This window comes from Schistocerca americana, chromosome 8 (genome assembly GCF_021461395.2).
Source record: "Schistocerca americana isolate TAMUIC-IGC-003095 chromosome 8, iqSchAmer2.1, whole genome shotgun sequence".
NCBI lineage: Eukaryota > Metazoa > Arthropoda > Insecta > Orthoptera > Acrididae > Schistocerca > Schistocerca americana.
Window position 1 is genome coordinate 302,876,571 of NC_060126.1, and position 16,128 is coordinate 302,892,698.

Sequence of the window (16,128 nt, forward strand, 5' to 3'; positions counted from 1 at the left end):
TGTTCCGGTTTTCCCACAGTCCATGTTTCACTACCACACAATGCTGTACTCCAGACGCACATCCTCAGAAATTTCTTCCTCAAATAATGGCCGGTATTTGATATTAGTAGACTTCTCTTGGCGAGAAATGCCTTTTTTGCCATAGCGAGTCTGCTTCTGATGTCCGCCTTGGTCCGTCCGTCATCGGTTATTTTACTGCCTAGGTAGCAGAAGTCCTTAACTTCATCGACTTCGTGACCATTAATCCTGATGTCTCGCTGTTCTCATTTCTACTACTTGTCACTACCTTCGTCTTTCTCCGATTTACTCTCAAACCATACTGTGTCTTCATTAGACTGTTCATTACGTTCAGCAGATAATTTATTTCTTCTTCACTTTCACTCAGGATAGGAAGGTCATCAGCGCATTGTATCATTGATATCCTTTCACCTTGTATTTTAATTCCATTCCTGAACCATCCTTTTATTTCCATCATTGCTTCCTCGATGTACAGATTGAAGAGTAGGGGTGAAAGGCTCCAGCCTTGTCTTACACCCTTTTTAATACGAGCACTTCGTTCTTGATCGTCCACTCTTATTATTATTTCCTCTTGGTTGTTGTACATATTGTATAAGACTCGTCTCTCCCTATAGCTTACCCCTACTTATTTCAGAATCTCGAACAGCTTGCAGCATTTTATATTGTCAAACGCTTTTTCCAGGTCGACAAATCCTATGAAAGTGTCTTGATTTTTCTTTAGCCTTGCTTCCGTTATTAGCCGTAACGTCAGAATTGCCTCTCTCGTCCCTTTACGTTTCCTAAAGCCAAACTGATCGTCACCTAGCGCATTCTCAAATTTCTTTTCCATTCTTCTGTATATTAATCTTGTAAGCAGCTTCGATGCATGAGCTGTTAAGCTGATTGTGTGATAATTCTCGCACTTGTCAGCTCTTGCCGTCTTCGTAATTGTGTGGATGGTGCTTTTCCGAAAATCAGATGTTATATCGCCAGACTCATATATTCTACACACCAACGTGAAGAGTCGTTATTTGCCACTTCCCGCAATGATTTTAGAAATTCTGATGGAATGTTATCTATCCCTTCTGCCTTATTTGACCGTAAGTCCTCCAAAGCTCTTTTAAATTCCGATTCTAATACTGGATCCCTTATCTCTTCTAAATCGACTCATGTGTCTTCTTCCGTCACACCAGACAAATCTTCACCCTCATAGGGGCTTTCGATGTATTCTTTCCACCTATCTGCTCTCTCCTCTGCATTTAACAGTGGAATTCCCGTTGCACTCTTAATGTTACCACTGCTGCTTTTAATGTCACCAAAGGTTGTTTTGACTTTCCTGTATGCTGAGTCTGTCCTTCCGACAATCATATCTTTTTCGATGTCTTCACATTTTTCCTGCAGCCATTTCGTCTTAGCTCCCCTGCACTTCGTCCGCAGCTCGTGGTCGTGCGGTAGCGTTCTCGCTTCCCACGCCCGGGTTCCCGGGTTCGATTCCCGGTGGTGTCATGGATTTTCTCTGCCTCGTGATGACTGGGTGTTGTGTGATGTCCTTAGGTTAGTTAGGTTTAAGTAGTTCTAAGTTCTAGGGGACTGATGACCATAGATGTTAAGTCCCATAGTGCTCAGAGCCTTCACTGCACTTCCTATAGATTTCATTCCTCAGCGACTTGTATTTCTGTATTCCTGATTTTCCCGGAACATGTTTGTACTTCCTCCTTTCATCAATCAACTGAAGTATTTCTTCTGTTACCCATGGTTTCTTCGCAGCTACCTTCCTTGTACCTATGTTTTGCTTCCCAACTTCTGTGATGGCCCTTTCTTAGAGATGTCCATTCCTCTTCAACTGTACTGCCTACTGCGCTATTCCTTATTGCTGTATCTGTAGCGTTAGAGAACTTCAAACGTATCTCGTCATTCCTTAGTACTTCCGTATCCCACTTCTTTGCGGATTGATTCTTCCTGACTAATGTCTTGAACTTCAGCCTACTCTGCATCACTACTATATTGTGATCTGAGTCTATATCTGCTCGTGGGAACGCCTTACAATCCAGTATCTTATATCTGCTCCTGGGAACGCCTTACAATCCAGTATCTGATTTCGGAATCTCTGTCTGACCATGATGTAATCTAATTGAAATCTTCCCGTATCTCCCGGCCTTTCCCAAGTATACCTCCTCCTCTTGTGATTCTTGAACAGGGTATTCGCTATTACTAGCTGAAACTTGATACAGAACTCAATTAGTCTTTCTCCTCTTTCATTCCTTGTCCCATGCCCATATTCTCCCGTAACCTTTTCTTCTACTCCTTCCCCTACTGCTGCATCCAGTCGCCCATGACTATTAGATTTTCGTCCCCCTTTACTTTTTGCATTACCCTTTCAATATCCTCATACACTTTCTCTATCTGTTCGTCTTCAGCTTGCGACGTCGGCATGTATACCTGAACTATTGTTGCCGGTGTTGGTCTGCTGTCGAATCTGATTAGAACAACCCGGTCACTGAACTGTTCACAGTAACACACCCTCTGCCCTATTTTCCTATTCATAACGAATCCTACACCTGTTATACCATTTTCTGCTGCTGTTGATATTACCCGATACTCATCTGACCAGAAATCCTTGGCTTCCTCCACTTCACTGACCCCTACTATATCGAGATTGAGCCTTGCATTTCCCTTTTCAGATTTTCGAGTTTCCCTACCACGTTCAAGCTCCTGACATTCCACGCCCCGACTCGTAGAACGCTATCCTTTCGTTGATTATTCAATCTTTTTCTCATGGTAACCTCCCCCTTGGCAGTCCCCTACCGGAGATCCGAATGGGGGACTATTCCGGAATCTTTTGCCAATGGAGAGATCATCATGACACTTCTTCTAATACAGGCCACATGTCCTGTGGATACACGTTACGTGTCTTTAATGCAGTGGTTTCCATTGCCTTCTGCATCCTCATGTCGTTGATCATTGCTGATTCTTCCGCCTTTAGGGGCAATTTCCCACCCCTAGGACAAGAGAGTGCCTTGCACCTCTATGCGCTCCTCCGCCCTCTTTGACAAGGCCGTTGGCAGAATGAGGCTGACTTCTATGCCGGAAGTTTTCAGCCACCAATGCTGCTTATTTATCAAAACTTACGCAGTGGCGGCGATCGAACCCGAGACCGAAGAAGTTTTGAATATGAATCAAAGACGCTACCCCTAGACCACGGGTAGCTTACAGCTTTTTCTCTGTCCAGTTCACTCTGTTGGTCCAGGTAGTCGCTTATGGTCTGTGAAAATACATCCACATTTGCTTCATTACTCTGCAATTCACAATGAAGTGCCTGACACAGGGTTCACCGAACCACCGTCATTCTTTTTCTCTAACGCACCACTTTGTTACAGCCCGCGGGAAACACAAATACATACGAGTACATCTGTCCGTGAGTGCTCTGATTTCTCATCTTTCATTACGATGATCATTGCGCCCTATGTAGGTGGGCATAATCCCAAATCTCCACACTCTGAGGAAAAAAATTGTTATTGAAATTTCGTGACAACATCCAGCCACAAAGGAAAACGACTTCCGTTCAGTGATTGCCGCACCAGTTCACGTACCATATCCGTGACACTCTCTTCGCTATTTCGTGACAGAACAAGACGAGGTGCCCTTCTCTGAACTTTTTCAGTGTCCTCCGTAGATCCAATATGAAGCGTCTCCTACACCGCAAAGGACTACTCCGGAAGAGCACGGACAAGCGTAGTGTGCGCAGTCTCTTTAGAGGCCCCGTCACACGTTTTAAGTGTTTTGTAAATAAATTAGGGTTTTCGGTTTATTTTACCCACAACATTATATGTGATAGAACCAACTTAAGTTATTCGTAATAGATATCCATAAGTAAGTAGTTGAGTTTATAGCCTTTATATTTGCGTGATTTTTTAGTATAACCGAAATTTAGTCGATTTCTTTTAGTACTCATGTGGTCGACTTCATCTTTTTAATTATTTAGAGTCAATTGCCACTTTTCGCACCGTACAGATACCTCGTTTAAATTGTAGTGGAATTTGTTTTGAGCATCTGATGACTTTATAAGACCATAAATGACAGCTCCATCTTCCCACAATCTACGAGTGCTACTCATATTGTCTCCTAAATCGGTCATGTAGACGAGGAACAACAGGGGGCCTATAACACGCTACAGTCTGGAACCGCGCGGCCGTTACGGTTGCTGATTCGAATACTGCTTCGGGCAGGGATGTGTGTGATGCCCGTAGATTAGCCAGGTTTAAGTAGTTCCAAGTTCTAGGGAACTTATGAACTCAGAAGTTGAGTCCCATAGTGCTCAGAGCCATTTGAACCATTTTTGCAAGCCTATAATACTTCCTGGGGAACGCCAGGTATTTTTTCTGTTTTACTCGATGACTTTCCGTCTGTTACTACGAACTGTGACCTTTCTGGCAGGAAGTCACAAATCCAGTCACACAACTGGGACAATCCTCCGCAGTCACGCAATTTCAACAGAAGCAGCTCCTGCCCGTGGAGAACGGTGTCAATAACTTCCAGGAAACCTAAAAATACGGAATTTCTGGAAACCTGTAGCTACGGAACACTATGACAACCCCGTCAATAGCGCTCATTACTTCCTGACAATAAATTGGTAACTGTGTTTCACAAGCCATTATCCGTTTTTCAATAAATTGCTTGCTTTGAGGTAACTCATAATCTTCGAACAGAATATATGTTCCTAAGCACTACGGCAAATCGACGTTTACGATTTGGGTCTGTAATTCAGCGGATTAAAGCCATTTCCTTTCTTAGATATTGGTGTGAGCTGCGCAACTTTCCAGTGTTTAGGTAAGAATGACTCGACGAGAAAGCGCTTGTACATACTTCTATAAATATGAAACTACTTTATCAACATACTCTGAGAGGAACCTGTCTGGTATACAGTAAGGACCGGAGGCTTTGCTTTTATGATTTAAATTGCTGTGTTACACCAAGGATATCTGCTTGTAAGTTACTCACGTTTCCAGCTTATCTTGATTCGAATCTGGAATATTTACTTCGTCTTCTTTGGGGAAAGAATTTGCTAAATCCGCTTTTAGTAACTCTGCTTTAATGGCACTGTCATCAGTAGGGTGTTATAGTGTAATCGAGATATTCATTGCATATTTCCGCTTGCATAGTTTATATACGACCAGAATGTCTTTGGATCTTCTGCCACATTTTAGATTTAGTTTCGTTGTGAAAACTATTAAAAGTATTTGTCATTCGAGTTCGGAGTAAATTTCTAGCTTCTGTAAAACTTCACCACTCTTGGAGGTTTCGCGTTCATTCTAATTTGATATGCTTTCTTCGTCGCTTTTGCAACAGTGTTCCGACCTGTACTGTGTAATGTAGGGGATCAGTAGCATTTCTTATTAATTTATGTGGTATATGTTACTCGAGAGCCGTCGATAGTATTTCTTTTAATTCAAAGCATTACATAAATAAATAAATAAATGAAAAACTAAAAACTTTACGTAACCAGACTTCGTATCTCGTAAACGTTTTTTTATCTGGCACGTTCGAGTAGCCACGCCTCCCTGAGCCAGTGACATGTAAATTCATTTCCCTTTTCCTTGTTCGACTGCTATTAACATCCACAGGAGGGAACAACGGATAATTTTCTGTGAAGTACAAAACGCCTGGTAGCTTTTATCACTACAATTCGCACTTAACTGATGACGTTCGCTTTACGTAACAACGGAAGCTTACTAGCTTATAAAAGGCGATGTTCCTAACTCCTGGCTACTATTCGCCATGCAGAAGACACTCATTGTCATCGTCGTGGTCGCCGCCTGTGTCGGTAAGTCAATTCTCCGAACAGGGCCACGTAACGTCGTTTGTAATTGACTCTTAGACGCATTTTCAATTTGTAACAGATATACCAATAACGATGTTTGACCTCTAACTACGTTTCGAAGAGGTGAACAGCTGGAAACGAATTACTTGTTGCTAATCTTTGAGACACTCCGTTCATCCATTCGTTCCCTATATGCATCCCCTTTCATCGAACTGCACTGTATGCGTTCACCAGTATACAAGCCTTTATTCATTTGTTCTTGTACACTGACTGACAGGACGGACTCAACAGCGTCATAGTTTTTGGTCTCACCTCATATTGCTTGACAGAAAATATTAAAGGTGGAACCATAGGCATAACTTTTTCTAGTAATATCTGATATGTGAAGAAAGGGAAACGTAAAGGATAAATGAGGCAAGCGTCGCGTACAGCAGAGTGAGACTATGTGCACTTAATTACCTAGAAATAAACTCTGGGAAAGAAGATTAATGTTATCAGTCAGTAACTGCTAGCTCCAAAAACAGCACCCATTTGGAACAAAATGCAGCATGAAGTTGCTATGTTCACATATTCAGAGCTGTGATAGCATTCCCGTTTAGATGTTTAGGTAAGTGGAGTTCGTTTGACCAATATCTAACAGACGTTTCCTAAATTTCAATAACTCAATGAACGCTGTGCTTACATATCGTTGCGATGACAAGACTATAGAAACGAATTTTCTTCCAAAATATACGGGCTATACTACGGATTATTTATTGCGATAATTTAAAGAACAGTTACGACATAGATATCATACAAATTTCCACAAGCTAAACAGTAAATTAACTACCTTGATATTTCGTAAATAACTTTAATGAATACATAAATTTTTGTCGTTTTGTGCTCCATGGCTGCGTTTACATTCCAGTTTCGTTAAATTAAGAGTTAGTTCCATTTTAATGGGATGCAAAGAGATGACGCGCGATTATGGTAACAGTATGGTATTGTTCGTAGCATTCGTCACATAGCTCGACAGGCGATCCTGCGGCAGTCGGTTCTAAAGCTAAACCCATTTTGCACATATTGGGTCATCCGTGAGGCAGCGTGGCTCATGTGCTGCTTCTTAACCGGACAGGGCTTTTTACTGAGTATTAACAGCTTTACGATACAAGGTCTAAATCTTTGGTGTCTCTTCCATTGTGTCGAATAATTTTCGTTCTCACGTATGCAGATAAAAGATTCCCATATTCCTCCTGCCTTGATTTGGAACGAAAAGGTTATTTATTATGAAATGGACCACTACTGCTCCTAAAAAGGACAATCCTTGCGCCAGAATTACTTTACGAATATACTCTAAGACAAAAAGTGATGCATCACGAAGGGCTGGGACGGAACTCGGTTGATGTAATGTGCGTGTACAGTCAACAAACGATTGCAACTTAAGAAAAAATTCGATAGTTAATTCAAGAGGAAGAGCTTCATAAGTTAAGGAAGTCGTTTACGCTTTGGTCCACCTTTGGCGCTATGTAAGCAGTTATTAGTATTGACATTGTTTGATAGAATGGTTGGATGTCCTCTTGAAGGATATCTTGGTACATGCAGTCCCAATTGCTCTTTAGATCTTCAAAATGCCGAGTTACTTGGAGGGTCTTTCCAATAATGCTCTAAACTTTCTCAACTGGGGTGAGATAAGGTGACCTTACAGTGTAACGTATGTTTTGGAAAGCACGAAGGCAAGCAGCTGAAAGTGTCGCCGTGTGCAGGAGGGCATAAAGGGCAATAAAACGGGCTTAGAACATGCTGTAAAGTTGGGTGGATGACACTCAAAGGGGTCCTGCTATGATATGATATGGCACATCCATCCATGCGTGTCTGCAAGTACGTCTCCACTGGTCATTAAGTTAAATTACTCTTATAGACACAGAAGTGAATGTAATTCCCATTGAATGGATGACAGTTTGGTAAATTATTACAGATTCTGGAACTGTTTTCTCACATCTCAGAGGTCAGTTGACCATAGTAAATACAGGAAAAGCATCGAGATATAGTACTGTGAGACTTTTGATGTGTAAAGTGAACATTTAGTAACTGTTTAGGTCTCTCATCTAAATAAGTTCAATTTTCTGTTGTGAATGATGAATGTACTGGTGCAATTGCGTTGTATGAAACATATTAAAACTACAAAACAATTCCTTTGCGCAGGAGCCATCTCTGCACAGGTGGTATGTCCCAAGGAGTGCCTAGGGCTGGCAGGAGGGCCTCCGGTTGCAGAAGACGAACTGCAGTCTGGTTTGTATATTAGCACTACATATGTCTGAAAAATATACTAAAAGAAATATTTTTTTAAATTAATTGAGTATTCCAAAAATTATGCGATTTTTATGCTCATATTCTTTTCAATTCTTCGTTGCTATTTTTATACAATTAATAAGTACTGATATTTGTTGGTGCTTGTGGTAGTTTAAAATATTTACTGCTAAGTTTTAAATATATTTCCAAGGTCATATTTTTATGATGAAAAATTACATGTTACTTTGCTTTTAATCAGCGATTTTATTTTCAAGCGATGAATTTATGTCAATCCTTACAGTTTGAGCACGACTATTAAGTAAATAAAATTTGCAGCACCTTTTAAACGTAAAGAAGTGCCCTAGAAAAAAATGTTGACACTAACTTGTGAAACTATATTTGCAAGAAAGTAAAATTCTGACATAAAAGAATACCAAATAGTAAGGCAGACAACACACTTCAGTTACTTATCTTATAGTTGGTAATTATTAGTGTCCGCAAATCGGTCTAAGCTGTTTCGAACAAACACAGCTGCCTCGTGGTATTGATTATAACATGGGTTAAATGGTTATCACAGGTAACAATTAACACCATCAATAGCCGAATAAGTTGCACACTTAACAGGTATTACCTGAGCCCGGTTTGTCGTAATCGTTGCTATGAATTAGTAGATACACTAGTGGAAACTCACCGAACTACAACCAAACTAACTCTTAACGTATCCGCCTCTTACAAGTAAGGCCGTTTGTCGTAAGATATCACTTACAATTTTCGTACAAAAACCCATTTACCCAAAGACGGCACTAACCTTACCTTATCCAGCTGAACCGCAGTGACCAACATACGTCTTTCCTTATTGCCACATTTCAGTATTTGACAGTAAATAACGTGCAATGCGAAACCACAATGCAGTTCTTATCGTACTCTTGCCAACAAAAGGTAACACTTAAATACGCACGACTCTCTCCGTCGGAGGTTCGCGTCCTCCCTTGGGAATGGGTGTATGTGTAGTCCTTACCGTAACTTATTTTAAATTATATTCAGTAGTGTGTAAGCCTAGGAACCGATAACGTCAGCAGTTTGGTCATATAGGAACTTACCACAAATTTCCAAAAAATAGAACATCCTTGCTCAGTCCCGGTTCCTTAACCGTGTAAACAGAACCACAGAGTGATGTGCGTAATTGATTCCCCGTCAGTACACTCTCTCAACTAATCATGCAATCCCTGATATAGGCTATCAGTACAAGCTATCAGGCTAATTCCGCAAATCCAGAGATCTCAATGCACAATTGATAGTAAAAAACACCAGACAGACAAACTAATGATAACTTATACTCCGGGCAATTTGCATGCAGAAAAGAAAGTAGAGCTGGTAGAATGTAGCTGATTGTAGCTCCTGCTTTCAGCATCCGTAAGTGGATTACCACGTCATCGGGTAGCTGAATAAAGCGATTGTAAACACTTTTACTTCCAGGAAAATACTCAGCAGTAACTAACTCAACTTTCCTGCTCAGGACGCGATGGGAGGGACCTGCCCCGTCAAAGTCTACGAGCGCCACTTCCCGCCTCAGCGACCAGAGCAGATAGCAAGCCGATACCCCTGGAAAACAACGTTAGCGAAGTGTATAATCCAGCGTCTTGGTATTATCTGGTAATTAGTTTATCACTAAGTGCATGTGGTTTTTTTTAGGAGTAGTCTGAACTTTACTTGTTACTCATTGAAGGCGTTGTGTCCCAAACTCGAAGGTAAATTTAAATACCCTGACGGAAAAAATGTCACAATACCAAGAATAATTAATGTGGAGGACGGTGGAGCTGTTGTGTGATGATGCTCCATATGGGTTCGATTGGAGACAGATGTGATGATAGAGCAGGCTGGGGCAACATGTCGACACTTTGTAGAGCATGTTGAGTGAAAACAACTGTATGTGGGAAATACACCCTGGAACGCTGTTCATGAATGGCAACACAATAGGTTCAATCTACAGGTTGACGTACAGATTTGCTGTCAGAGTGCGTTGGATAGCCATAAGAGTACTCCATCTGATATATGAAATCGCATCGCAGACCATAACTCTACGTATAGGTCCACTGCGTCTAGAAAGTAGACAGGTTGGCCGCAGGCCCTCAAATGATGTCCCAGTAATGAACACACAGCCGTCACTGGCAAAGAGACAGAACCTGCTTTCACCAGAAAACACGACAGACTGCCACCGCGCTGTCCAATGGTTTGGGCACAGCGGAATGCACGCTACAAGGCGTCTGGCTCAGAGCTGTCCTTGAAGTAACAGATTTATAACAGCTTTCTATGGCGCTATGATGTCAACCGCCGCTGAAATATGCCCCAGAACTACACGCCGAACGTATGGTCTTCGTCGTGCCACGTAGCCATCCGGAGACCGATCTTCTTGCGACTGTTTAATCTCGTGACGACCGATTTCAGCAGTAGCGCAGAGTGGCTACGTTCCTGCCAAGTCTTTCTACAGTATCGGAGACGGAGCATCCAGCTTCTAGTACTATATTACACGACCTCGTTCAAACCTAGTCACCATAAACGCGTCCTTGACTAACAGCAGCACACCGTGTCCACTATCAAAAGTAACTAGTGCTCACGGCTGCTACAGCGTGTATTTAGAGTAGCTCTGATGTCTCACAACTATTTCTTGGTGTTGCGACTTTTTCCGCCAGTGAAGGTTAGCCGAGGCTCGCACGATGCCGTGTGGTATATTTTGGAATATGGTACGCCTAATAGTGTCGATACCTATTGCTTCAGAAGGGATTCTCATTACAGCTTTTCTAATTTCACGTGCTGTAACGTGGTTTAAGTAGTAAGGATCTGGGTCATTTAGCCTTAATTTTCTATCAGAAAGTAGTTTTTATTAGCATTTGGGCTGATTAAAGCTGAAAAAACTTGTTCACCTTGTCAGCTGGCTTCTTCTGTCCTTCACCCAAGCTACGGAGATTCTTCCACGTAACCTAAGCTCTCGTACAGTGCCACCTAAGGTATGCCATATTTTTGCATTGCAGACTTATTGCTTTCCCCGGTTGAGCAATTTTCTGTATCCTTCGTAGCACCAGCTAGCATCATACCTGTGGATGAATATTTGACATAACTGAAAGTTTTGTATTATTCGTATATGAGCCATGAACTTATTAATAAGTTTCTGGATCTCTGCTCAGTTGTTGGTTCACTGATTATTTGATGTTACAGCGTTTATGAGCACTACGCTCCAGAGATCCACGGTCGATATGATTAATGTTCCCATAAGCTGCGTGGCCGGCCATAGGTGGCCGAGCGGTTCTAGGCGCTACAGTCTGGAACCGCGTGACCGCCACGGTCGCAGGTTCGAATCCTCCCTCGGGCATGGATGTGTGTAATGTCCTTAGGTTAGTTAGGTTTAACTGGTTCTAAGTTCTGGGGGACTGATGACATCAGATGTTTAGTCCCATAGGCTCAGAGCCATTTGAGCCAATACTATTTGAGTAATACAACCCAGTATGTTTTCCTTGTCGGCAAGTGTTTACCAGAGACAAGTGCATTGTCAGGAACATCTCTGGGGAGCATGATTTCACAGCTTTTATTCTCTATATACGTAAGTGATCGGACAGGCTACAGAGATTTACATCTTTCTGCTGATGATTCTGTGATGTACGGCAAGGTGTCGACGTTGACTGGCTGTAGGACGACGCAAGATGACGTAAACAGAATTTCTAGTTGGTGTGATGAGTTGCAACGTGCTTTAAATTTAGAAAGATATAAGATAATGTGATCGAGTAGGAAAAAAAACAATTCCTGTAACTTTAGAATACAGAGTTAGTCATCGATTCAACATCTAGGCGAAAATTTACAAAGCAATATGAAATGGAACGATCAGGTCAGGTTTTTAGCAGGAAAAGCGGATGATCGACTTCGGTTTATTGGAAGGATTTTGGGTTAATGTAGCTCATTTATAACGGAGGCGGCATATAGAACGCTGGACCCTTTCTTGTGTACTGCTCATGTGCTTGGGATACTCACCAGGTCGGGTTAAAGGAAAACATCGCAATAATTCAGATTCGTGCTGTTAGATTTGTTACCGGATGGTTCGATCAGCAGGGAAATATACTTTGTGGACTCAAATGAGAACCTCGGAGGGCAGACGGCGCACTTCCCTCGAGGCACCATCCCAGAAATTTAGAGAACTCGGTTTTAAGGCTGACAGCAGAACTATTCTATTGCCGGCATCGTACGTTTCGAGCAAGAACCACGAAGATGAGACGACAGAAGCTGGGTCTCGTGTGGAGGCTTGTAGACAGTAGTTTTGCCCTCGCTCAATTTGCGAGTGCAACAGGGAAAGATATGTCTAGAAGTGATGCTGTGTAAATGAATAAGAGGCTGAACCTTTACTGTGAAATAATTCTCAAGACTTATTTTGTATAAACGACTCAGTATGTGCATATGCTGAAGTGAAACATGAGAAACATTTCTCGCAGAAGTGGTCTATCACTGCATGTGCTTCATAAATTGGCTATAGTGTCTTCTTTTTTAAAAATCTAGTAGTCACGAAAATGATTACAGCGATGTTTGAAATGCGCACGTGAAACTCTCTTGAATCGATCTTGATCGATGCTGAAAAATATGCATATCGCGACAGGAATGACTCGAAAAAAAAATTATGTTATAATATGTTATGTATAAAGTGTATCCATAAGATCGTTTATCAGTCCAGTTACAATGAGTTCCTCGTATTCACAATAAAGTGAATGTAATCGCGTTTGAAAGGCTATTTATAAAGGAATCCTGGAACCGTATCTGTGTAACTCTGACTTCATTTCATTATGGTAAATGCAGGCACAACACCTAGCTGTGTCAAAAAATGTTGCCCAGGAGACGTAACAACACCGCAGCTCCTGTTGAAGGCTTGAACAAAACTCAGTTAAATTCATATAAGTTTTAGTGCATTGTGAAGGCTGTGATTGTCTTAGACGTTTCTGCAAACGGTATCTGATATAAGCCTGGTTTAGGTCCAGTGTAATAAATATCTCTGACTTATCGTAGCACGAAAACATGAATGGAAGTCTCGTAGTGAAATAGACTGGAGGATTACTTTGTAATTCAGGTCTCTCTAATCAGCTGCTGGCCAAACCCTTCCACATCTTTTCAGAACGGAATTACCAATGGTATCGTAAGCTCACAAAATTTACATGTTTGTGCTTTGTAAAGCTACCCTCTGGCTCGAATGTTTTATCAAATAACAGCCCAAAGTTTGCGATACTGCTAAATGACTTCCCCCTCTCACGCGGAATTTGAAGTTAAATAGTGGTATTTAATCGGAGTCGCTTAGTAATAACATCTCGTCCGAATTTTCCATCTTACATGTACCCACATCTGAATCCAATCATAGAATATTTCAAGTTGAATCGTTATTCCGGTAACAATTCTCGCTGACTAGGGAAATTCAACAGCGTGAGTCCAAGCATACACAGCTTTTTTCCGCATATAACGCAAATGAAGGGAACAGTAGCAGTAAATCCTGCTATCCTACTGCACATATCAGACATAATAATTAAAACAGTTTCCGTTCCGCGCAGCTAGTCACTAAGACATTGCACATTTTACCTTACGTACCAACTGGCAAACTCACTTAACATGGTTGGTACTCACTCACCCGAAACATTTCTGCACTAATTCTATTCTCATTACCGCCCTTACCCAATGTTGTCTCTACCTACAGCTTATTAAACTCGATTCTATCTTGTTCATCAACAGCACCACGAAAACAAAAAGTTAAAAAAACGTACAGATAATCTTAGCTGTTGTGGGCTTTTACTAACAGCCTACATTTTAAATAGAAGACGTGTAACTAGCGTTCATAAGTTGAAAATATTTAATATGACTGTCGTTGTAGCAAGTCGTATGGACTACTAGTATACTACTACAACTACATTTATCACTACAACTTAAATTTCTGAATTAACTTTAAATGATAAAAGTTTAAAAGTACTGTAGAATATGGCAGAAGCATTCTTGGGAACCAGTATACATTTTTTTCAAAATTTTTAAATATGAAGTACATGACTAGATTATAGTACTTACGAGAGATGGGTGTAAAGTACACCTTCCCCGTTGGTGCCGGAGGAATTTAGATGTAGGGAGGACGGTTCCAGTTCTTCGAAGAATGAAAGTAATGTGAACTTGTCTACAAACGTCATTTCAGTAACAGACACGGCTGTAGTCATACATTCCTCGCCCGACGTCGGCAGCAATGCCGGTTGATACTTCGTTTAAACTTCCGACATAGTAACATTCATACTTATTTTTAATTCTGAACTCAGTTTTACTTTCCTCGAAGCGTTAAACGTAACAGCTCTGAGGCAGACACGGTGAAACAGACCACTTCAAATAGAACGCCGGCCACGCATCTTAAACATAGAATTAATAGAATGTAAAGCTATTATAAAATATAAGGCACATAGTGTTCTCAACCACACTCCGCTGCCACTACAGTACTCAACCAAGGAGAGTGGTAGTAGTGGTAGTACTGAGTCAGTTTTATATATATATATATATATATATATATATATATATATATATGTGTGTGTGTGTGTGTGTGTGTGTGTGCGTCTGTGTGTGTTAGGTTTCGCTATATTTATTAAAATCCACTGCTTGGTATTAAAACAACCCCGCAGTCATTCAACTCCTCAATAAGATAAGCTTCAGAGACGGTAAACAGGAAAAGAAATCATACAATAGGCTTTTGAACATCATAATAAATTAAAATCCGGCACCACTGGAACGGTACCATGTCCATCGCGGCATAATTCTTGACGTTTCCACAATGTAAATCATGAATCCTTGCCTATTGTCAGTTTGAAATAGTTAATTGTTAACTCTTCACCCACGACGATAATACAACACTTACTTGAACCGTAATAGTTTTTCTGTGATGCCTCCTCGACACATAGACTTTCTGTTGTGTCAAACTAAGATGAGATATTAAAAGACTATGCCTTGGTCAAAAACGTTTACTGATATATGCCGCCTTTAGCAATTGAAAGCTATGCAGTATTCATACACTTTGCCAACAACGATGGGTGAGAACGAAGCAAACAACCCCATTTATAAAATACTGATTGACATTTGTGCACGATGAGTGTACAGACGGTCTGTTGCTGTTCCTATCTCTCTGCTATAGACGTGCACAGCAACAAAATAGCTAAGGAGACACTTCCTGCAAACGTAACATACAGGTCCTTGTGTATTCTCTGCAATTCGTATGCTACATTCGTTGATATAAAAAGTTAATTGTGGAACGTGATGATGGCTCGAGATATGATAGAAACAAAGTAATAACCAAGTTCTTTTTCTTGTCCTCCTCTCTAGCGTCCACCGCTTCGTCCATCTAGGGGCTAAACCACGACGCAAGAAGGTGGATGAGCTCTTACCAACCAACAACCTCACTGACGTACAACGGCTACTGACAATTCCAGGCCTGTTGCTGTTCACCACCGTAGTAATGATAACATCTTCACTAATAAATGCAGACTATTTGCTACGATATCTGTCGCTCTTTCAATAATACGAGTAATAACAGCACCATATGCAGAAATAACTCGCACGAATATTAATTTCCACAATTCTATTGGAAATAAAGTACTTCTTTTCCTCATGACGATTTGATTTATTTTGTCAATTCATCCCAGAACTTCAGTCTCAATAAAGAAGCTCTACCTTTCACATTTTTCCTAACTGCCTACAACAAAGTATCCTCGTTTCCACACTAGTTCAGTCATAAACGACTGATCCTTGCTTTGTGCAATACGGAGTTAACAAAATAGAAGTTGTGACTGTGATTAACAATAACACTGGTCAATCATTACTAAGGTATTAAAAAATTGTAATGACACACATAGATACCTATATTTCACCCAGTACAACTAAAGAAGCAGCGAAGTGCCACAGAAACAGTACAACTAAAGAAGCAGCGAAGTGCCACAGAAAGAATACGACCGTTTGATGAAAGATATTATCCAGCAACAAAATACAAATTTGCATGAAAAAGA

The 16,128-nt window shown here is 41.0% G+C and overlaps 1 long non-coding RNA gene across 1 annotated transcript; it reads left to right on the forward strand.

The window, feature by feature from the left end:
• Positions 1-5,771: 5,771 nt before the first annotated feature.
• On the forward strand, positions 5,772-15,734 carry LOC124545433. Its single transcript, XR_006967629.1, has 4 exons — positions 5,772-5,818; positions 7,997-8,083; positions 9,600-9,736; positions 15,449-15,734. It is a non-coding gene; the product is annotated as an uncharacterized LOC124545433 (long non-coding RNA).
• The last annotated feature ends 394 nt before the right edge of the window (positions 15,735-16,128 follow it).